The 25,318-nt window shown below is 38.7% G+C and overlaps 1 protein-coding gene across 7 annotated transcripts in view; it reads right to left on the bottom strand.

The window, feature by feature from the left end:
• Nucleotides 1-7,467, bottom strand: part of LOC107657453 (E3 ubiquitin-protein ligase RNF220-like) — a 133,709-nt gene extending 126,242 nt beyond the window's left edge. For all 7 annotated transcript variants that reach the window (XM_016445538.1, XM_016445541.1, XM_016445539.1 and 4 more), the window contains exon 1: nucleotides 7,164-7,467. The gene's annotated coding sequence lies outside the window, so the exon portion shown is untranslated. The remainder of the gene's footprint in view (nucleotides 1-7,163) is intronic.
• Nucleotides 7,468-25,318: the final 17,851 nt, after the last annotated feature.

The following is a 25,318-nucleotide window of genomic DNA, read 5'->3' as shown; positions in this document are numbered from 1 at the left end:
GAGAGAGAGAGAGAAACAGAGACAGCGAGAGAGGTCGAAAGGGGGGTACATGACCGCAATGTCCACCTCAACTTGTCACGCTTCTTTGCCTCCGTCTATCAATCTTCATGCGAAAAATCCAAGATTCAAGAAACCATCTTAAATGAGGCAAACTAAAATCCATTACAAAGTGCTCAACATTGTAATTCATCTCTGTATTGCAAAGATTATTAAAAAACAGACTTGAATGACAAAGCAAAAAAGCTGGTGTTGACATAAAATAACTACAGAGACTAAATGAAACAAGTACAAATAAATACGTTATTAGTTTTACATTTAATTTAATAGAAATAATAATTAATCCTCCTAGGAACTTATATTTAAGTTTCATTATGTTTTATTTGTCACAAGTTAAAAATTGAGATTGATTATCCGGGGAAAAAATAAATAAATCTGTCACTGTTAAAGTGATCCAGCATAAGCATTGCGTTTCCTTTTCAAATTACATTGTTATGATATTGCAGTGTCAGTTGCCGTGATGAGCTATGTGTCTCTCTCAGAAAGTTAGTGATGTAAGAAAACAGAAAGGGTACAACAAAGACAAATAAGAAGTTGTCAACGACACATTTTCTCGGCACAGCTATGGGGAGCAGAGCAAATGAATCCAATTTCATCTACAACAAACGACTGTCAAATTTGACTGCTGAGAGAAAATGCAAAAGTTTCGGCGGAGGGTGTCACTCAAACCGCAGCTCCTGCTCCTCTGCCTGTCTGTAGTATATTTAGAGATTGTTGACAACCGTGAAAGTGCCACTCTTACATTTTATTACAGGACAGGGCAGACACTGTCATTCAATACCCTCGGAAAACACACACATTCAAACCCAAACATCTGAAAACTGTCTGAGCTACACACCATGTGAGAAGACAAAAACGGCAACAGTTACAAGAATGCGGACGACGAAGGGATTTCATGCTAATTGCTGCTCCAAATTAAGCCATGCCAACGATTTCTCACGCTTTTTTAACTTTCACTGAGCAGCTTCCAGCGGTGTCAAAAAATATGATGTGGTGTGAAGGCTGTTATGTGTGCAGCTGCTAAAATGGAGAGCCCTCAAACGACGTCGCAGGAAATGACACTGGCGCAGTACGAAGCACATTTTAACTACTTTGCTCTTGAAAACTTCCCAAACGCCTTTGTCTGAAGGGTCTCAGCAGCACTCTAGCACTCGTTACGATTTTTAATCACCCTGGAGGGTAAACTTATGTTTATCCACAACAGACTTCTTAAGCATCCACTCGAAATGGCTGCCGCCACCGACACAAACACGCCACTCCAGTCTCCCCTCGGCTTGTCAATCAGGGAAGCGGTGTTAAATATTTGCAGTGAGGAGGGTAAAAGGTGCCACGCGGAACGCCCAGGCTGCACTTGCTCGGCAGAGGACGGCTCACTTAGTATTCCGCAAGGAAGCGCTTTTGGACTGGAGGACAGTCGATATTATTGAAAATACAGTCATTCACCATCGGCTGGCCTGCAACTTAGGACCACGCAGATAATATATCCTGCTGAATTAGAATCAAAGCCCTCGTGATATGAAATCTTCCTCGGAACAATTCAATAATGTGCAGCAGCTGCGGTATGAGACATAAAAAAATGAACGCCCGCATCCCGAAGACGTGAAAGTGAGATTTAATGACAGACTGAGAATGCAGTGAAGGATAATGACACTTGGACATACAGCTAACTAAATCAATAATGATAGTACAAGCTGTGTCTCAACACTCCAGTTCACTATCAACAAATAAATTCCCCACAGTGTATGACACACAATAAAACCCAGCAATAAATAGTGGTAATCAATCACTGCTTTATTGGATCTTATCGCCTGCATAAGTATACCAAGGGCCTGCCTCTAAACTTTCGCAACTTTTTTTTTTCCCCCCGACAAAATTTGCACGATTTACTCTAGGCGTGGAAAACGTGCCACTCGGCATGAGCTGTCAGAATAAGTGAGGATTTGCTTTTCAAATAAAGCTTTGTGGCGGGCACCGGGGAACATTGATTCATTGTGAACAAAATGATTTTCAAAGTTTCCTGTCCTGCTTGCCCTATTCATTTCAGGGGCTGATGGACTGTTTGTCTCATCCTACCCACCTGAGCCAACTAATTCCTCACTAAGCCCAGATTATTTGCAAGGTGTCTGGATCCTCTGTGCTCAGAGCCTGGACTGGACTGCAAAGAAGCCGAGGTGACAGCAACCCACCCACCCACCTCACCGCCCTTACAGTTGTCCACTGCTGCCCGCCACTGTGTACCGAGACAAGAGAGAGAGAGAGAAAGAGAAAGAGAGATTTTACACTGTTTTGATTTCGCATAGTTTGAGCACACTGTTTGCCAACCAGGGGCTCGTCAATAATAGATAACGAAGCACAATGCGAGAGCAGTCTGCTACTAAACCGCCTGAACATGTTGGCTGGCCTGTCTTATAAAACACAAGATTAATTTAACTAGCACGTTGGCCTCTTATTCCAAGTTCAGTTCCACAACATTTTCCACCAAGTTAGAAAACAGAATCACTGAACTTGTGCATAAAAAAATTCATGCATTTTCTCGCTGTAAGAATAAAACACAATAACTAATGTAAAAGGCATTTATATGCATTTCTAAACTGGTGGGAAGAGCTGTGTCTCACTCCTAGACTAATGTTCAGTGGGAAGATACCAAGCAACATTCAGACAAGCAGAGAGATATAGGACTCTTATTGATCCCAGGCAAATGCACTGGTAATGCCTTGTGAGAGAGGGTGTAAAATTAACTTATTCTACAGCTCTAAAACTCACATCTAAATAATGAACAGCTAGGTAAATCAAAAAAGAACAAACTACAAAAACTAGCATAGCCAATGAATCTTCAGGCAGCTCAGCTCTAACAGAAATCTCTATGACTTTAACATGCAGTTTTGTTTGTTTGCCATAAGTTTTATATTTATTCACACAGGACTTGTTTGTTGCACTATTATATATATATAAATTGTGAAAATCTGTGTGTTATTTTAAAGAGTGCACGCACAGCCAACGCCCCGTTGAGTGTCACCGCAATGACTGAGACAAAATAAATACAGTTTATCATAAGGTCAATGCGCGGCAGTTTATTCTAATTAAACTATCGTTAATATAGTATTTATAAATTTAATTTAGTAATTTAATAATTAATATAAGTTAAAAAGACATGATAAAAACATCAGCAATGAGCAAAACTGTAAGCATTAAAAGCAATTAAATATAAATAAAAACCACAATATCTTAACTCTTAATAAGAAATAAACTATATATAGTTACAGCATACAATCTAGTAAAAGAGGACGAAAGCGATAACAAGTGTTCAAAAAAAAAACAAAAAAAAAAAAAACGAGCAGCAGCAGATTTTATTCAAAGGCTTTGCTGCGGTTGGGGCGCTTTACCTGACAAACAAAGTATCTCACTCACCATAAAATTTCAAATGTTCCGCCTCGGCACTAAATAAAAAGGTACATGAATAGGCGTGTCTGCACGTTTCGAAACATAATGGAAGGGGACATGGTGAAGTTAGGCAATCCAAGGACTACACCTGATTATTTTCATCTTTATACAACCGTCCAAAAGGCTTGTCACGCACGCGCATCTTACATATTTCTCGACAAATTCAAAAGAATCCTTTGAGGACCACGACCTTTCCCTGTGCTCAAACTGTGGTATTATTTGTAGATTATTTTAATTACCATACCATGCCACCATCTGCATGACAAATGAGCTTTCTGTGAAGTGTTTATTAGCACGTGAAAACATAAACATGCACGAGGGCGGGTGGGTACGAGTTAACGGGGTTAATTCTAGTTTAATTCGTTGGGAAACAGCACGCTTGTCGATAACATGGAATAGACAAAGGGCCAATCAAGCCGCTGCATTTGAGAAATGCGTGCTTCATTTACTTTCAGTGCGCGGTTTCGGATGGAATTTTCTTATGAATCCAGACCAGAAAGACTTTCTCAGTCACATATTATTGTAAGTTAGAGCCGCAGAACTTCTTGCTGTCGCCATCCTCGCTATCTGTGGGGAAGGATGCTCTCCTTTCCTTCTAATTGTTAACAAGAATGAAACCGTTTGATTGCGCTTGCTCTTTTTTAATGCTACAAATCCAGATTAAAATAACTCTGGCCATTGATCCGGCCACTGGAATCGACATTAATTTTAGTTCACTTCTCACTTTGCACGGGGATCAATGAGAAGCAATAGCAACTGACATCGGCGCTGAAAAGGACAGAACAGAAAACGCAGGGCTGAAAATCGAAACGCTGACGAATAAATCATCTGCTACTTTTCTTCCATCCTCTTCCATCTTTGCATCTACTTTTCTTCCATCCTGCTGTCTCATTGGGACTATTGTGTTAAATAATTCGGGGCAAATAAATAAACTCACACGTTTATGGGATCAAAACTTTAAATCAGCTAGAATGAATAGAAACGCGATGTTGAAGTTTTGGATGCAGGAGCGCAACAGGGTGCAGTGATTTAATTCGGTTAATTTGCTTTTATTCATCATTTTTGATAAAAACGGATTAAAAAGCATACAAATAAATTTGAGACTATTTAAGAAATCTAAATGTTTCAACCGATGTTTTGCATACTCCTCCCTGTATAATTAGAATGAAAATTAATTTAAAAATAATTCAAATGAACACTGAAGTCAATATAGTGCATTTCACAAGGCTCCGTATCTCACTGTCCCTTGCTTATATATATCATATAGGCCTACTCTAATTTAACATTCTCAAGTGATTTTGGCCCTGCTCGTTTCAGTACAAATATCAATTAACACACTTATCTTAAAGGACACTGTAATATTTGAGGACCATAATTTCATTATGTAATGCTATTTCCGAGATTCAAAAACATAAGCATGATGCTATTATTTAAATATCTATGTAATCATCAAACACGGCCAAACGAAATATTAAGTGTAATGATAAAGATTTATGACTAAAAATCTACAATTAAATATCGAGCAAATTAAGCGTGTAATGGTGAAAAATGATTCGGCCAGTCTAAATGAAAGCGAGTAAATAAAGCGCGTTCCTGTCCTGCAGGCTATAACCTTTTAAAAATAAACAACGAATAAAATCATTTAATATAGATTTGGGAGTACCAGATATTGTTGTTTGTTGCTTTTGTAAATATAAATGTATAAATAATAAACCGAGTCAATTGCAATGTAGGCTATTCACAGTTGTAAAGTGCAAAATAGTTACATATTTACTGCACAAGGCCGTTAAATAATACTGGAATAAAATAATGAGCTAATAAACTCCCTCTTACAAATGAAAATTCACAAATGAAATATGTTAAATTAATGAGGCTATTTACTTAACAACGAATGTATTCTGTCAGCCTAAATATAAATAATTGATGTGACTGTGAAGAAGAAAAAGAGTAAGGAGAATTACAGGCTGTTTAGACATGTAGCTCTGTCCTAGCACTGAAAATATTAAATAGATTAAACAGACCTATTAATGTAAACAAACTATTACGCAAAAATGCTCCTTTTACGTTGTAGAATTGAAGACAGGTGTTTGTTTGCTTTTCTAAAATTTATTTTTGTTGTTAAAAATAGATTAAAAACAATGCTGTTGTTAAAAAAAACAGGCTACAAATAATGCGTTAGTAGAATTATTCAAATTATTGCAAACTGCAAATAATCAAAAACAAATCATAATCTAAGCAAGCAACGCGAGAATGTTTTTGTAACATTGTGGAGAATATACATTAAAGGAATAAGTCGTAGATAACTTAGTCTTAGTCTGAGAGCTTTGCTCAGAATTTTCCTTGGAAATTCTATTAACAACTCACGAGCACAGCGGAAACACTCCCGTATGTGTGTAAATTGTAGTGACCCATAGTAAACAGGTGTTTCCTTGCACCTTGTTTCCTTACTGAACGGATTCGATCCCGTTATAAATGCTATCCAACTAACTGCTCCGAGTAGGCCTATAGTTTTCTTATTTAACAACCATTGTGGACAGATTCATTTAAAACTACACATTTCTTTTTCAATTAACACACATGCGCACTTACAGAGAAGAAAAATAAAGAGTGAAACGCAGGCCAACAGTCTATTGTGGCTTGAGAACAAAATATAAATTATCCGCAACATTGGTCTCGAGCGCATTAATTCCCGCTCTCATTACAGACTCTAAACGGAGGGGACTATAAATGGAACAGTAAAATCTTCACTCACAGGAGCAGTTCTCACGTCCACTATACCAGTCACAAATTAGTTGGGAGCGTAACTGAACTACTCAAGCAGCTGGTTTAAAAGCCCGGTCTGCACTGATAACGTTTAGTTATTAAAGGTTAACCCACTAAACATCACACACAAGCATGTTATACTCGTGGGTGGCCGCAGACACGCGCACACCATTACGGGTCTCATTATAACAAGTTCCTCTTTAGTTCCATCAACCAAAAACACTAGTATTTCATTGACCTGTCTACTTTCCCACGACACTAGAAAGCGCTTGTGCAAGAGAGCAACTAGAAAATGAGAGTTTATATGAACCGGCATTTTTGAAACGTTACGCCGTGATAAACAAGATTGTTTAGGGTCCTAATGATTTATTTGTTAATAATATGTAGACATCTTTTAAGCGTAATACGTGTTTCTCACGTTCTCAGAAGTAGGCTATGGCATTCCAGTCAGTTAACCAGAGGTCAATTTCTGCAAACTTTAACACCAGGAACTGATGTTAAAGGCGAAGCAAAGTTAGCTGCTTAAATGTTTTAGGAGTTCAGTAACACTTCCACAATAAAAGCGAAGGTGCTCCATAAAGAGTCACTAAAATTATTGTCGCAATCAAGCCATTACGCGCGAGCGAAACATGGTATCTGATAGGAGATCTATTGATATGAAATAATAAAGTTGCGCATCATCACCTTAACTGAATTTCCACACAACAAAAATCAAACAACAACAATAACAAATGCCGTGCTATCCCGGAGCAAGACACAGGCCACGTTAGGGTGCGTTAAATCAGGCTCGAGGTCACTCATTAAACAGTCAGATAAAACTAGATTTCTTCACAGAAACGACATTAGACGCGTTCCCACGGGGTCATAAAAACAATCGCTGTCAAGACATTCAGAGCACTTACGTTGTTTAAAAAATCCCTTTGGAAGATTTAGCTGTCCTTTTATCCCCACAACTGAAACTTTTCGAAACAGGCGAGCGAAGATCACCGCGAAGCATGAGAAGCAAAGTAGAGTCGCACCTCGAGGAAAGAACCGAGACGGTCGCCGCGCGTCAGACAGTTTCCCGGGTCGTGTAGTGCGTTGAGAGTTGTATCAGTTGCATGTACCGATGAGAACTAGTCTGCGTTCAGTAGCAAAGTAGAGACGATAGGCAGAGATTTGCTCAGAGGTGGAAACAGTGTTGGAGGTGCAGTGCTGCCGCTCAGCGCCAGGTTCGCTCATTGACTGACATTCATTCTCTCCTCCTCGAGCGCTGAGGACCCTGACCCCCCTTCTCCACGCTCCCGTGGGGGATCTCAGAGGCTGTTTTGTGAGCACGGAATGAATGATCGTCTCTCCTCACCATTTAGAAGACCTGGAAAATTAAGTCCACGGCAAAACAAAAGATATTTCAACAATGCGCCAGGTCTTTACAGAAATAGGTAAGTGTGCAGCGTCCCATCGCGCGCACCGGGTTGCTCGCGAGTTTATCTTCAGCTATTTTTAGTCCATATAAGTGTTTTTACATGCTGTAAAAAATAATTATAGTCTACTTGTTGCTTATTTTTGCACATACCTGCTACTGAATTTGAATAAGTACGACGAATTCCGCTTGAGAACATTTGTCAGTCTGCAAAAAAACGGGAAACATGCGTTTTACTCGTTTATGTTTTTTTTAATTAAACAAAATGAAAGCGAACACACATAAGCTGCTGTGATATTATTTATACAGCTTTATTTAAACTAAATGACAGTATATTAGTAAACATGTTCAAACAGTAACAGACTCATATGATTCGACACCACGCAGAAATCCACCTGCTGGACGGAGCTGGAATTACACTTTTATTCAGCTTAAGGGTAGAGAGAGCTAATATAAAGCGCAAGTTTACAAATGTCTCGCTTTGTAAATAATGCCGTGTTTTATTTCATTTTTTATAAGAAGTCAGTAAAGCAAGTTTGTTGTGTGTTCCCAGACCAGAGTAATAGGAGGGACTGCAATGTTGGGGTGATGGGAGGGCAGTAGCCATACATATGTGCATTACTGCATTACATTAGCACTCTCTTGTATTGCTAATGACCTCCGTTAAAGCATCAGTGAAACAGAGGAGGAAAAAGCCCATCCATGTCCAAGGTCCCTTTCCATTCAAAATCAAATTTCAGGCCTCAGTCTCTTAACATGTCTCTAAATGGACTGGTGTGGATTGGTGAAGTGCTTTGATGACAGCTCTTTTTACCAGGCTTAAGCACAAATCCTCTCCTCCATTTCCAGAGCCCCTTGATTCGATTGAAATTATTTTACATTCTCTCTGGACTGTATCAAATAACAAAACATATTACTATGACTTGATTGAATCCATTACAAGCAAAGCTGGGACATTTATAAATCTACACTTCAGTCGATATAAAAGTTGAGGTAGCCAGAGAGCTTCATCCGAGTGTAAATGATCCGCTTTCTATTTATGATATAGAGGCATCCTACTTTTAGTGATCAATGCAGAAAATGTTTGAACTTAGATAAAATATATTAACAGCTTAATCAAGTGTTTTTGTTTTAAAATATACTTAATGTTGTTAATCTGGCCTGATAAGTGCTCTTTTTATTGCTTTCAGGTCTCGTTTGTCATTCTTGCCACGTCCATGTGAACACAGAAGAGGAGTAAAAATCATCACCGTTCAAAAGGGAAGTTAAACATCACACGTTAATTTAATGTTGAGTGATTTTGACTTCTCAGATGTCCCTTTAATGCAGAGCACAGTGATAATTGAGGGACCCATGTTGAGGCAGGGTGGCCGCAGTAATAACAGAGACATCTCTTCAACACACCAGTCAGGTCTTAATTATTACCTTTACAACTGTGGTCGCAGTGAAACGGGTACCAGAGGACCTATAGCGAGATGTCCCGCACAATGGAGCCTCGGCACAGATTCCTCATTAGCATATGTCAGCCATGTGCTTCAGATGGCTATTCATTTCTGTCACTTAGCACTTGGAAGTGCTCATGCTAAGAGCTGGTAAATTAAATGCTGTATTCCTGGACTGTAACCTAAGATTACGCCGTTGTCACTGAGCCTGTCTCCGCGAGTAGATTACTTTTTTAAAATAATTAAAAAAAAGGACAAAATAAGGAATGTAATGGACAAGCAAAATGGGGCTGCTGTAGAAATGACTGACAGTTACAATATGAACTTTTCTTTTCACCTGACAAAAACAAACGTTACACCCAGTCTGATATGAAAATTAAAGGGATAGTTCACTCAAAAATGAAAATTCTGTCATCGTTTACTCACCCTCATGTCGTTCCAAACCTATATGACTGACTGATTTCTGTGAAATACAAAATAAGATATGTTAAAGAACACTGGGGTCCAGTGTTTTTTACTTTCATTATATGAACAAAAACATTTTCAAAATATCTTTTTTCACTTTCGGGTGAACTATCCCTTTAAACACCCTTCAGTAGATACAAGTATAAATAGGATTCAGAAATTAGATGTTTTACCCAGTCTGATATGAAATTTAAGGGGATAGTTTACCAAAAAAGAAAATTCTGTAATCATTTACTCACCTTTATGTCGTTCCAAACCTGTATGGCTTTCTTCTGTCAAAGATAAAAGAAGACATTTTAATATCTTCTAATAGTTTTTTTTAATCTCAAGTTCAAGTCAAGTCAAGTTGAGCTTTATTGTCATTCTATGTCCAGGATGGAGGGGAGAGGGGCACCGATGATCTTTGCAGCTGTGTTCACTGTCCGCTGGAGGGTCTTGCGGTCTGCTGCACTACAGTTCCCATACCAGACAGTGATGCAGCTGGTCAGCACGCACTCAATGGTGCCCCTATAGAATGTGGTGAGGATGGGTGGAGGGAGACTTGCTCTTTTCAGCCGGCGGAGAAAGTGTAGGCGCTGTTGTGCCTTCTTGGAGAGTGACATGGTGTTGGTGGTCCAGGTGAGATCCTCTGTGATGTGCACCCCCAGGAATTTAGTGCTGCTGACTCTCTCCACAGTCGAGCTGTCGATGGTCAGTGGGGGGTGGTCAACGGAGTTTCTCCTGAAGTCCATCTTTCATTGTATGAACAAAAAACATTAAGATATTCCTCAAAATATCTTCTTTTTTATTTTCATTTTTTGGGTGAACTAGCCCTTTAAACACTTCTAAGTAGAAACGAGTATAAATTAGAAGCAAAGATAGAAATGGCAGATGAATATGTCACACTGAGATTCCTGCAAAAAACAAAAAAAACATTACATTTCTCTTTCACTCTTTTTGTCAACCATTTACTGTACTCTAGGTGTCAAGAAGAAGATTTACCCCACCAAGAAAACTGATGAAAACCGCTTGGCTTTTTTTTTTTTTTTTTTACCAAAATTACACAAGGCCTCTCTTCTTATCTAAATCTGAACCTGAGGACACCCATCAATGGATCTATTGTGACGACTCTATACACACATGCACAAACACACACAAAAGAACAGAGAGACTGAAAGACAGAGGGGGAGAGCGAGCGCGTAAGCATTCATACTGTAGACAGTGCTACATGATCAAAGGAGACGGGGAGAGAAGGGGAAACGAGAGCTCTAAAAATGGTTCTGCAGCTGATTCTGTGAGTCCTGGCAGTCACTCTCTCCAAATACACACACACACACACACGCTCGGCGCTTTCATATTTAACTAAAGGCAGGGCCCGGCGTGTGTCACACTCCAACATGGGGACACGCAGCTTTCGCTCGTTTGAGGAGCGGAGGCTTTGTTTCCTCTTGGTGGTGTGGCACCGAGTACCTGGGGGGTGAGAGATTGTTTCTCAGGAAACAGCATCAGGAATGAAGGGAAAGTGAGACAACGCAAGCAGGGAAACCCGATTGCTCTCAAGCTTCTCAGACTCCGCTCCAGAATATGGTGCTATAACTCCCCTACATAAAATCAATGATTTGTTTAATTTAGACAGAGCTCGTAAATGTGCTAATTTCAAAGACAGCCTACAAATCTAGAGGGCCTTGTTATCCCATTTGCTGCTCCATTAGTTGGGAAATGATACAGCCCAGCGTTGTTAAGAAACTGAACGTTCGGTCTGGCCATTCAATGAAGAAAATAAGTGACGTTGCTCTGATTGTCAATGAAAAAACAGAATGCACACCAGCTGATGTCATAAACACGAATTTACATCAGATGACTGTTTATTAAAAAGACAGCAAGTTCATATATTTCCATACAGGCCTGGCTGTGATCTCTATAATACTACACTGAAAATAGTTTGGTGTAGGATTTACGTGACAATTTTCACTTAGAAATTGCAGTAATACCTTACTTAAAGCCTTTATGTATAATTATAAAAGTAGTTTTAATGCATTAAGTATGCCTTGTAATGTACCTTATAATGCATTGTACAATCGTATGACTAATTGTAACTACAAGGTAATACATTATAACACTTATCAGTTCATTGTTACACTATGCATGTGGTTATAATTATTTATAAGATATATTACAACGAACATTATGAATAATTATAATGCATTTTAACCTTTAATAACCCTTTATAATGCATTACCCATGAATTTTACTTTGAGTCAAGTGTTACCGAAATTGCTAGTAAATTTGTACAATTACAAAAAACGGCAAGTAGCACATTGAATTGATTGTGAAATTTTGAAGTAGAAATACAGAAGTAGTATTTTCTTGTAAAAAAAAATAAAAAATCTTTATTTATATAACCTCAGAAAAAATCATTTGTTTATGTCACGATGCACACACACACGAGGGACGAGGAGACGCTGGAGAATATGTTGACAAGACTTTATTTGCACCAAGGGAGACGAACACAGGAAGACGTTCACACGAAGACGTACAACAGCGGACAGAGAACTTGGGACTGGGAACACATTTTATACACACACACAGGAGGAGGGGATGACGTGACACACCTGGGAGCAATAAAACCAAGGGAAACACCTGGGACAAATGAAATAAACTAATCAGGACAGGAACAGGAACCTAACCAAATAAGGGCATGGGAAGGCACATGGGGAGCAGGACACACACAAAACATGGAACAGAGTCTGACAGTTTATTGATTTGTTTGTTTTCTGTGAAGCTTTTTTGTACCATCTTAAAATATTCAACAACAGAAATTAAAATGTAAAAGCTATTTGACTAATACAGGTTTTTAAGTTATTATAAAATTCTATATTATTTTAACAATTTAAATCATCACATTATATTATTTTTTTATACATTTTATATTACATAACTTTTATTTTATCAGCAATTAGGGGCCACACAAGCAAATGCCACTCATGACCTGAAGCACAAAGCCACTGAAAAACAAGCAGAGACAAATCAAGGGGTGATTTAAAAGCATAGCGCTAAAATCTCAATATTTGGCCATTCAGATTTAGCAGCCTGCCCAGACAGGGCCATAAATTCACCATTCCATAAATAATTAATATGACAGTGCAATGTACATCTGAGTCAACCCTGTTGGATAAGGGATGAATTTTTTCTGTCATTATTATCATTCTGTGGTTGACTAAAATCTAAATACAATTTATTTGATGTGATAATCCAAACATATAAATGATTATGAACACAAAAAAAGAAAACTAAAGCCCAAACTCACATACTCCAACACCAAACGTCATCACAGGCTCTGAGTTAAAAGAGCAAAAACAGATGCTTTATCTGACAAGACGCTTCTTTGGTTTGCCGTCACTTTGAATTTAGATTATCAACTGCCACTTTAAATGGTCGTTTATGGTGCCGCCCCAGCGCCAACAACCCCAGTACTCTGGGATATACTCCCAGCATCCATAGATAGACATTTAAATCAACTCTGGCATGGGACATGCTGTCTGGATCTTAGCTCTTCTGCAGACCGTGCACAGTAAATCAAGTGAGGCTAATATGAATCAAATCAAGACAATATATTACACTAATTGCCTTATCAGATGGCTGTCTTGAATGCTTTAAGGTCCCTTGCAAAGGGTGTTGAGGCTGTATTCATACACAGGGCCGTCCTTGAATAACTCAGGCGAAACTCTATTTGGATAACAGTCTGCAATAATAAGTCAAAAAAAGTGGCCGGGTGCGACGTCGAAGAGTGAATTTCCAGTTTGTGGTTATCTCTCTTAACCACATCCAAGAGTGAAATAAGGGGCTTTGTGTTTGTGTGCGTCCAGCATATATGTCACATCAGCTCCAGTGGTTTCCTGTAGGATTATAAGTGTGCTCTGAGCGAGTGAGATTGGTCAACGGCACGCTGAGCCACCACCTCTGACTGTGAGCATGATTCAATGTGATGTCCACTTTGTGTCCCTTTATTTGCTTCTGAAAGGAAAAGCTTGTCTTTTATGTCTGCCAAGCGGCCCTTTCCAACCCCTGCACAGCTAATCATACATCCTGTCAACACGGTTGTGTTTTACACTAAACCCTGTTGTTCTGTTTAGAAAGCCTGGATCTGTTTATGGTGCAGAAATGATGCAGCCTTATGGTAAAATCAATAAAGTTGCACGGCTTATAAATATATGAATCTAAACGACAGCAGAGGGGGAGTAATTATACAAATAAAACATTGTGTTCTCGGCGGGAAACACGCTAGGACATAATTGATTATCATTTTGAAGGTGATAACGAGACATTTTGCGTTTTGCTGTGTTGTGTAGCGCGCGTCGGCTTGTGTGGATTTTAACTGTCTTGACATGTCCTTGTGGAGTGATCTCAACCGTGATGGTAATAACAATAATTATCTTCTAAGTGTGGAAAGTCAAAGACATGAATATTCTCATACAACGTTAAGTTCAGGAGACAAGTGCTTTCACATGATTTCGTCAGGACAAATTAACAGTAATTGCAGATTGAATTGTTCCAGAAATATCAGATGCTGTTGCTTTCTTAGTTTGACGTTCAAAGCAAGGGATTTTTATGATTCGGTGGCGGCATATAATTTGTTGAGGAAATCGCATTGAAAGAAAAACGTGTCCAGAAATATTAGTAGATCAAAAAAACAAGCCCACATGAACATAAGCCAACACTCAAAGCAACCAAGACTTTATATTTGCATTTGGGAAAAAAGGCAGGATCTGCCATCACTTTTGATTAGTTTTTTAGTTACTCTTTCACAGGCTTTAGATATTTGAAAAATTGTTATTAATAAGGACATGATTTCTGGAGATTAACCCCTCGTTCCTTTATCCCTGATCCAGAGACCTTTGGAAAATTGATCCTGTTAGATTGATGGATGTCCTGTTTAAGGGTTTGTCCTTGTGCTAGTGTTTTTGCTGTAATCCTGAGGGCTCGTTTGTTTAATGATGCAATTGTATCTCATTTTGTCACTTCTGTGTAATGTCACATTGAACAAACCTCAAGTTTTTTTAAATTTGGGTTTAATTAGTCCTAAAGAAAACCTTCGAACAGAATAAATATTTATATTTAAACGGACAAATTGTCAGTTGTTTTATATTTTTGTAACTGCATAGGCACAAATATAACAGCCTACTTCATGATATCTGTACAATTAGGAAACAGCTAAATGATTTGGAGAACAATAAACTTTAGAATTTGTATGCCATCTAGATGATTCAATTCAAATTTTGAATGCGGACAATAGCTGTGTTTCCATTAAAATTGGAATATAAAAAATAAAAAAAATTATAATTCTGTCACCATTAGTTTGGGTGAACAAAATTGTCACTTCCAAAATTTGTGTGAAATAGAAATAGCAGCCATTTTATAAATGTATTCCGTTAATTGAGGTTAAGAGCATAAACAAAATGATCACATGAATTGTATCTGGGAGCAACACAATGTCTGACAATTTAGTTTGGAAATAGTCTGGGGGAAAAAAAATTCAGTGATTTTTATTTTTTTTTCACAATTTGGTGCTTCCATCCAAAAGTGGCATTAAAATATGTGGACAACCTCCCAGCTAATGAATGATAGTGCAGCGGTCATGTTAACCACTGTGTAAACAAAACCTGGACTGATGTCCATCCCAGTAATATAGCCATTTAGCACAGGATGAGTGGTCAAAATGGGCTTCATTATGGAGCTGTGTCATGGGGGCCCGTTATCAGGCACTGCACCATGGGTCCAACTGCCTAAGATAGAGACAACGCTGTGAACCAAGCCTTGATGTTGACCCACAACATATTAGTCCCCCTGGAAAAACAGGAGGCTTTGTCCCAAATGTCCATTTCCTCTCCCACCGTTTAACTGGCCTCATCAAACAAGGGCAGATGGAGCTGGACACCATGAATGAAGGAGCATCTGAGGGATAAAGACAGGGAAGAAAAGGGATGTTTATTGTCCATGTATTTTTAAAGAGGGCATCTTCAGCGCTAGACGTGTAAACATAGCTTGACCCTGGAAAGTACGAAGCAGTGGTGCTAAAGAGGATCTCCGGGTAAGAAATGGCCGAACAGTGGCAGTCAATGCAGGTCATTGAGCTTCATTAACACTGACACACACCTTTCTTCCATGTTATTAATGTCCCTTATTAAAGCATAAAATTGCATATTAACTATTGATCACCTATTACCATTCTTCAATAATCAATTCTAACTGCTTCAACCACATTCTAGTCCATCTTTGTTTTAATCCAGTTTAAACTGCTCTTTTGTCTAATGTTTTCATTCAAGCCGAAAGCAAATTCTGTATTTATCGTTCCATTACGTTTCAATAAAGGACATGATCAGCACACGTCAAAGACAGGCAATGCTAAAACAATTATTTTTATAAAGTGGTAAGTAACCTTTTGACCTATGACCTGCTGAATAGGGCGGCACAATTGCAGAGAGCATTCGTTCTGTTTTGCGAGAGATTAAAGAGAGACAATCTGTTGCACCTGCCAGCCCAGCGTGTAATTATGGCTCACGGCGGCCATGACAGGTCCATTCTGCTCCCCAGCTGACTGATGCCAAATTCTTCAATTCGTTATCAGCATTGGAGAGCAAAACAGGGCTGAATACATTGAGGTCCAACTATTTCAGATCTGTAAGAAAAAGAACAGAATTGCAGCGAAACAACAATCTGAATGGGAAATGAATCAGCGTGCCAATTAGAGCCAGGTTTTGGGCTTCCCTGTCGTGTGGGGGTTGTGTTAAAAAGAAGCCTATGATCTGGGCAGATCTCTGGAGCAGCAGGCTTCCAATACCATCATACACCCTCTGAGTTCACAGGACATGTATCACCTGCGCTCAGCGTCTCGGCTCCATTACGGGCCTGCCGCAGCTTCGGCATTATTCTGCGCATCTGCTCCCAGTGGTTCCGGTGTCTGCAGTCAAAAGCCCATAATGAGCTGCTCTCACTCCAGCTGTCCCACTGATAGCCTTAAACCAGCTGCATGCTGGGAGCTGCAGGGATGGGCTGTCAGCAGGCCGATGGGCTTGACCCTTGACCCCTAGCTCAGCCGAACTTCAGCGTCCTGACTGATGACGCCGAGATTAGCGTTCCCCGGAGACACGCCGCCACACGTCTGGCCACAGCTTCGCTATTGCGACATCGATTCACGAAAGCTCCTATTTTTTCCATACATAGGTTACAGGCCGGTTCTCGGTGTAACCTTTGAACTTTAGCAGTGGAAGAGCAAGTCTGTTATCCAAGTGCCTGATTGGAGCAGCCATCACTGAAGTGTGATTAGAACTCCACTAAACAAACATGGCGGCCTTCATTGAATTCCTGTCAAGTCCATGCAAACCAAAGGTGACAGATGTAATTTGTTTGTCCCGTTGGTTTAATTTAAGCTGATACCTTTAAGCTAGAGCCACAGTGTGTGAAATGGCAGAAGGAAATGGGTACGGGGACAGTGGAAAAGAAAGAGAGAGAGTTCCTGTCCACTTGTCTTCTTGGCTTCTTAGTGTATACGTCTTACAGAAGGCCAGCTGCATCAGCCAAAGAACTTCCACATTTACCTTCTGAAAACAATCCATTAAAACTGTGCCGGGCTGCCGGCCCTGCCACTCCACGAGGAGCGCAAGAGGGAATGGAGCGACAGCGTGAGATAGGGACACAGTGTATTAACCAGGAGTGAAGGCATCATGTGAGTAACACAGTCGGGTAGGGAGAGAGAACGAGAGGTAGGAAGAACGATGGAGAGGATGTGGGAGAGAGAGAGAGAGAGGGAGAAAGGGATTGGAGAGAGTGAGTGAGGACACTGGCGGACAGCTACAAGATGGAGTAGCAGCATACGGGAGATAAGCTGTCGAGGCGGAGACAGTGTGTGACAGTCCTCGAAGCGGCAAGCAGGCGAGAGTGTGACGGGGAATACAGAGAGCTGCATTATTGTTTAAATCATTGATTGCTTCCCTCCTCCTCAGCCTGTGACGTGTGTGACACCAGAGAGAGGGCTGAAAAAACAGGGTGCAAAACCTCCTCCTCCTCTTCCCCTTTGTTCTTCCTCATTTCCACTGGATGCACCGTATACCTGCCATCTTTGTCCTAACCATCAGCTGGGGTTTGTCTTCACTTGCTTTTTTGCCGCTGCTTCTTTTCTTTCTCCACTTCATTGGTGTGTTTGTAGTGCATTTAATAAAGCGGCCATTGGGTCTGAAGGTGTTATGGTCAGAGGAGACTTCTGATAAATATATATATATATATAAATTACAAAATTATAGTTATTCCAACATTAAAAAATCTACTTAAAACATTTCTACATTTTTGCTATTTTTAAAGCACACAAGAATCATATACTCACTTTGTGTCATGTCATTCCATATCTGTATGACTTTATCTCTGTGGAGCACAAAATGTTTTTTAAACATTATTTTTATTTTAAACTTTTCTAACATTTATTTTATGTATAAACACCTTTCAATATATTGAAAATAAACTGGGTCAGTCAATCTCCGGGAAAGAAAAACTGTAGAAAGTATGTAATAACAGGTAATAAGTATAACTTCCATAGTAGCAAAATCTGATTTGTCAGGGAATGGAACAGTTGATCCAGTTTACATTTGGTCCGAATGATTCATTTATGAATCAGACTGATCTAATTCTTGAGTTCAACTCACTGCAATAATTGGTCCCTTTTTTAAGCTATGAGATAAAAAAATGTAATAAAACGTGCACTAAGAACATTTTCTCTTTACACAAGTGCACAAGTTTGATCAATATAAACAATAAAGATATATAATTGGATATATTATATACATTTATCTTTTGATCATTTCAACATTGATAATAATAAGAAATGTCGTTTGAGCAATCAGCAAATTTGAATGTTTTCTGAAGGGTCATGTGACACTAAAGTAATGCCTGCTCAAATTCAGCTTTACCATCACATGCATAAATTACATTTTCAAAAATAACAAAATAGAAAACAGCTATTTTAAATTGTAATAATATTTCACAGTATTACTGTTTACTTTATGTCTGATCAAATAAAAGCATCCTTGGTGAACATAAGAGACTTCTTATAAAAAAAAAAAAAAACAACAAATTCAAACTTTTAAATGTTAGTGTAATCAATGATGAACCATGATTTTTGTGTGAAAACACTTGCGTACAGTTTTAAAGTGTACCTATTATGGGTAATGAAAGGTTCATATTTTGGTTTTGGGAGTCCTCAACAACAGGTTGACATGCATGCAAGGTCAAAAAACACTTTCATTGTCTTATAATATGCATGTATTTTTACCTTACTTGCTCAACGACTCCCAAACGATTCGCTCAAAGATTAATTTTTCCAAACCCCTCCTTTGCGTGACGCTAATCTGCTGTGATTGGTCCGATTGGTCTCATTTTCATTTCATCATGCCTGTAATGCCTGATAAAGCAGTGCAGTGCTGCTTTGTGTACAGCCATTACCGGGGGAACCGCTATTTTTACCACTCCAAAAGCGTCACCTAGTGGCAAAGAATGAATTTGCGTTTTCATTCAGACCAATGGGAAAAGACCAACAAGTGGGCGGGCAATATGCTAATGTTTCATGTTGACATCAAAATGAAACGGCTTGGGATTCGTTTTAAAAACGACTCGTTTCAATGATTCAGAGTTGACTCTTTCTTTTGAGACACAATAACTTTATACACGGTGCACTTTCAGATTTAAAATTAGAGCTGTGTAAAAACATAAAAGGTAATATTCAAAAATCCATAATAGGGGCACTTTAACAAATATGTTGTGAGTATATGAGAACATAGTGAATGTGACCTATCAAGTTCAAAGCGTACACTGAAAGGCGTCTCTCTTTTCCTCTCATCTTGCTTTCTTTCTTCCTCTCCAAGTGCAGGCAGTGCAGCAGTGGAGCAGTGGAGCAGTGGAGGTGTTGGGCAGAAAGTGGCTAACAGTGAGGTCTTGTGACACGCCCCCCTCCACCCACTCTTCCTCTCCGCAGGCCGGCTGTCTCTCTCCGCTCGCCCAGAGCCTGACACTGACGTGACACTCGTGAAATAATTATGAACCAAAAACACTGCTGACAGCAAACAGCCCGCTCCCCTCAATGATGTGTCACCCATGATTAGCATGGGTCTTGGCATCCTCGCAGCCCGCAGGCGGAAGAGAAGAGGAGGGTGAGGGGACGGAGGGAAGGAAAGGGAAGGGGTGGGGGGGACCGGCGAGATGGACAAAGAAAAAGTCTAAGAGAAAACAGAAAAATTAAACAGAGGAATGAAGCATAAAACCATCAGAAGTGGTAAATGGAGGGAGTGATATAAGGATGTACAAGCATGTGGGGTGGAGTTAGATGTTCTGCTTGTAGCCCATGAGCGTGTGGAATAAACCCTGGATACTGACACCTGTATCTGTCGTCTGCTGTTAGGAGACATATGCCTTGCTTCAGGCCACCGCAGATCAGCACCGGCAGCACCCCTCATTATATGTGGTTCCTGACCTTTGCCTGTTAAATACCAAAGGTCAAAGCAGATGTGGGTGAATCAGGGTTGGACAAAATTCAGAAATTAATTTCAATTTATGAGTGTGAATTTGAACTGAATTGACCACACCCCACAGGAAGTTGAATTGGTATGACAAGACTTGCAACACAGAAACACAGGTAATGCATTATGGAAAATTAAGCATTCTTCCAGTTTTGATTGGTTAAATATGATGAAACTACTTAAAGGTATAGTTCACCCAAAAATGAAAATTCTATCCCTCGTTTATCCAGTTTCATGTTTTTCCTAACCCGTATTTCTTCTGGCCATATAATGAAAGTCACTGGTGTCCAAAACAAAATTGGACACCTTTGGCTTTCATTGTATGGGAAAAAAAGACTTAATATTACAAAATATTACACAAATATATATTCATATATAATTATACACAATAATAAATAGTGCAACTATAAATTATTGTAATAAATTAACAACCCAATAATTAATGCAATGAATTATACCAAAATGTTAATTTATTAAATATTACGAAATATAGATTTCTACAGGTGGCATTTCTTTTTCTATCAACCTTTCTATCCATCCATCCAATGAATCCTCAAACTTCAAAAACTTGTTAAAAACTTCTAAACAAGGCTTTGTTAAGCCAACATTCAAAGATTTTTTTATATATTGAATTAATTTTAGTTGTACTTTATAATCAAATTTCAATTGCAATTATATGTCCTGTTTGTTACCTAAATTACAATTCAGCAACTGAACTATAATGTAAAAAGCATTACCAATTTAATTCTGAATTTCTTCATCTGTGTTGCGAGACTAAAAATCGTATGTGTGACACACTGTGAAACAAGCATGTGCATTTGTGGCAAAATGTCTGCCAGTAAACGTTTGAGGAAGTGAAATCCATCAGGTGCTTTGAAGCAGGACGACCAGGCGTTTAAAAAAGCAGACCACATCTCTCCAGCCCTCAGTGCCAGAGTGAATTTGTGCGCCGGCGCTGAGATTGATAGGTGGATTCACAAAGCCCTTCAGAACTCTGAGGAAAGCAGCTTTGTTTCCATGACTGGAGGTATAAAATGCACAATGTACATAACTCTTCTTAACAGAGAGTAAATCCCGGTAAAACAACTTGCCGTCTGAAGGGACAGTACATTTCACCTCACTATATTTGGAGATAAATCTAGGATGATCAACCATGAAACACTCACCGTCCAGAGCTGGGAAAAGACTGGATTTATAGAGCTGGGAGTTACAAAGAGCTACAAAATGTCTGTAAGACAGAAAACACAAATAAAAAACATTTTCATAGAGCGCCAAATAGATGGGCACCCCAAAACGTTTTATTAGCTCTGCTTTGTGACAGGCTTTCCTCTCCTGCCATGATGCTCAGGCCAGCGTTGAGCTGTAAAATGAGAGGATGGCTTTGTTGTGCTAACTCAGACTAGTCTAGACTAGCATGTGGGAAAAGCTTTGAAAATGAAGGCCGGGGTCCGCATGCGTAGGGCTACGGATGGAAGGGTGTGTGTCAGTATCGTTGGCCAGGGCGGTTGGTTGAAGGGTGGCACGGTGAGAGAGACACACGGTGACACCGCAGCTTTGAAAGGTTCATGCAATATTAATGTCCACGAGGGAGAATCACTAGCCTGGCCCCAGGGGTCACCCAATTAACTGGAACACACTCCCATTTCCAGTGTGTGTTCTAAGCATTCGGCTCCATACCTCCCTTCTGACATCAATGTGAATGTGTGTGTGTATGTGTGTGTTTGTTCATATCCATGCACGCTGATAGTCGCCACGCTCGTAGCTCATGTTTTCATCTGTTCTTCTAGTCTCTCTCTTGTTCTATCTCTCTCAGAAGAAGAAGCGTTACAGACAGTGATGCATGGCTGTGAAAAGCTGATGTACTGTTTTACTTATTCAGTTTTTTAATTTGTTGGAAATTAATTGACTGACCTGGTGGTGCTGGCTCAGTCATGCGAAAAAAAAAAAAAAAAAAAGGGGCCGCCCTCGGATTTGCATCAGGCAGTGCTCAACACAGTTTAGTAGAGGAAGGACAGAAAGAGATGGGGAGAAAAAGGAGAAAATAGCTGAGAAATAGCTGGCCTACACAAGCACCAATGCTCAACATATCAACACACATACGTGCACTAACTGTTAAGCCACAATAACAATGATCCTAAACACATTTACTCAAAACATCAATGCAAAAACAGGCTATAAATCAAATACAATATAAATCAAATGAATTACATTTCACTGAAATTAATCAAATTAATAGAACAAATTATGTGTGTGTGTGTGTGTGTGTGTGTGTGTGTGCCTATATATATATATATATATATATATCATTGTCAAATTTCAAGATTTGTCAAATTATGGTGTGTGTGTGTGTGTGTGTCTATATATATATATATATATATATATATATATGATGTTAATAATTGTGTATGTGCATGTGTTTAATGTTTTAATACAATTAATGATTTGCTTTTTGTCCTACTGTATGACAAAGCATGATGTTTTGTACCGGTACAGCTCAAAAAACTATTAATGGTAAACGGATACATAATTTAAGTCCCTATTCACAGCTGACAGTATCTCTTGGCCCACTGTTACTTTATCTGGATGTCATAGTGGGTTAAATGAGGGCTAATGGTTAGGCTAAACGCTATGAATCTGGGTGTCAATGCCCTGATTGTGTTCTTATCAGCTCTCACAAAAAAGCAGCCCTATCTCTCTCTCCCCTATGTCTCATATTTCACACTCATGTCTACAGTCCCCATGGTCACAGACCTCTCTTGAGCACCTGCAGATGACTGATATTAGCCTACTGCAGGCCGCACTGATGTTATATTTGTGCTGCAATTCAGTCCTCCATGGTGGTCATGGGTATCATGATGTTGATAACTGTGAAAGGTTATGCAAAGATCCACTACACTGAGTAGAGACAGAACTGTGACATTTCAATAAAAATTGGACAATTTTGTCTAGCCACTGGCACAGATTTGTCCTTACCGCAGACTACATAGACTGCTGAATAATCCCAACCAATATTTGTAGTGATCATGGTTGTGAATGAATGTTGGAAAATATAAAAACTATTTTCACACTATCCCAACACACAAAACAGATTTAATTAAACAGTGTGAACCAACCTTAACAGCCAGTATCTATCTACTTTTTGTATTTATAGTGTTATACTGCAAAATAAAAAGAACCTGTATAAGACAAAACATTTTTTACTAATGTACTGGATAAAAAGAAAGAGATTTTGCTATTTTTAGCAATATTCATTAAATAAATAATTATAAATAAATAATAAAAAAAAGTCCAAATATAAATATTATAAATATGACAAAAAACATGTATATGTACTGTATTTATGTGCCTTTAAAATGTCCCTACCAGACATACTTTAAAAATCTGTACCAAAAAAAACCTATGTAAATGTAGTGTTTAAAGAGAGATTCTGCTGTTCTGCTAGATTCTAGCAAATAAACAATAAAATGAAAATGACCAAATTGATAAAATTAAAGCAATTAAAAAAATAATGGCCAAAAACTTACTTACTTATTGTCACAGATATTTGGATGTTTAAAACTACTTTTCATGTTAGGTTAATTTTATGTTAAATCATTTAAATTTTTTAATAATATTTATTTAATTTTGATGCCGTTAAAAAAAGTAATGTGACCTCAACGTGTATCATATTCAATAAATGTGCCTTTATGATATCCTTACCATACATACATGACTTTTTTTCCCCAATCTTTCACAATCTCCACTTCACTTTACCTCACCTGCCTGCAGTGGCAACAGTGAGTATGAACGCATTTCTGAATGCTGCAGCAGCAAACTCTATTTAAGCATATTTAGTCCTTGTCTTAATCACAAACATGCTCATAACATTCCCAATTAATTACACACATTCATAATGGTCATTTAAATGCAGGGACTGGTTTTAGATGAGATCAATTATGCTAATAAATGCATGAAAGCCCATTTAAAACAATTCATACCCAGGGAACCAATGTGGTAATATTTAGACCCTTTCTCCCAAATTTAATGTCTAAGGGACACCGGCTAACCTAAAGGGACACAGGCTAATTTGAATGAATTTTTTAATTAATGACTACCTGAAATAAACTTTGCCATTGTTATTAAAATCAGCAAGAGTGATGCTTCACTGAGAGTCATTCTCAGTGTACACACTGATATCTTCCTAATTTATCACAGCATTAACTAGATTCCTCACTTAGCCCTAAAACAAGTCAGAACAAACAAATTGAGTTCTTTCTTATTTCTCTCTTTGCTCCTGTTTTTCCAGCACAAGTATATTGGAGCCGATAAGACAAGTGGATGAGTTTTGCGCCATCTGTGGACAGGTGCATTGTCCTTTTTAACAGCCTGTCTCCAGAATGGCCATCATGACAACAGCTCTGCCAAACAGTATGCAGAAAAATGTATAAAAATAGTGTAAAAATGCTGAAAAAGCATACATCTACACTTCTGCATAAGCATGCATCTATCATGTGATTTAGTTTTTTATACAAATAAGTAATTGGATTTTGACCAACTATGTGGTCCAACACACACTTTTTGGAACATACTTTCATACAGGATCATATGAAAGCCCATTTCTACCACAGATAGAAAATCATGCTTTGGTAAATAATATTTATTATGATATGTCAAAACGATGAGGAAAAAGTCAAAATTATGAGATACTAAGTCGTAATTATGAGATAAAAAGTAAAAAGTATATCATTGAATTTATGGCATAAATAGTCAAAAGTATGAGACACCAGGGCTGCGTTTCGTAAGTTATACCTTAAGTTGTACCTTTACGTTAATACTTCACTACATCTTGCTCCGTCACGCCACCGATTATATAGCCTACGTATGCCTTTGGCCAGGCACGAAGTGATGGAGGCACATCAACGCTTCCATGCAATTGCGGGTGTCCCGTGATTAATTGGCCTTGTGGACGGGACACTTATCCCCATCGCCAACCCATCAGCGCTCGACCAGGCCTTCATAATATACTGTATATGAACATGATAATATAAATGATTCTTTCAAAAGCAAGCGAAGCCTAAAAGCCAGTTAATGTAATGCAAAATTATACATATACATAAACACACACACACACACGCATATATACTGTATATGTGTGTGTGTGATATCCAAGGTTGCATTTAGTTTGAAATTTGGATTATTTTATAAATGCAGTGAGCCCCGATAAATGCAAT

The sequence above is a fragment of the Sinocyclocheilus anshuiensis genome, unplaced genomic scaffold (genome assembly GCF_001515605.1).
Source record: "Sinocyclocheilus anshuiensis isolate Anshui unplaced genomic scaffold, SAMN03320099.WGS_v1.1 scaffold155, whole genome shotgun sequence".
NCBI lineage: Eukaryota > Metazoa > Chordata > Actinopteri > Cypriniformes > Cyprinidae > Sinocyclocheilus > Sinocyclocheilus anshuiensis.
Note: the sequence above shows the minus strand (reverse complement) of the source record. Positions and strands in the feature narration are given on the sequence as shown.